The sequence below is a fragment of the Corylus avellana genome, chromosome 2, assembly GCF_965113065.1.
Source record: "Corylus avellana chromosome 2, dhCorAvel1.hap1.2, whole genome shotgun sequence".
Lineage (NCBI taxonomy): Eukaryota > Viridiplantae > Streptophyta > Magnoliopsida > Fagales > Betulaceae > Corylus > Corylus avellana.
In genome coordinates, this window is record NC_142491.1 from 46803162 (window position 1) to 46803498 (window position 337).

Genomic DNA, 337 nt, shown 5'->3' on the forward strand with positions numbered 1-337 from the left:
TGAGTCCACCCTCTTGCGCCCTCATCCATCAATTTTCACATTTACATTCCTCAACAACCCCTCTCTCTCTCTCTTACTCGGTAGATTATCATTAAAAAATGATTTTTGTTCTTGAGGTGAACGGGATTTATTATAAAAGATAAAAGATAATGACTGATTTTTACTGTGATATTATTCTAGTTGTGATATTATAATATTATCATTTCTTACAAAGAGGATTAATTTATATGATCATTGTGATTATTGGATTCTGTTTATATATATAATGATATGCTTCGCAGCATACATTTGCATTATCAACTAATATGAAACTTAGCGTACACATAAACATATGACA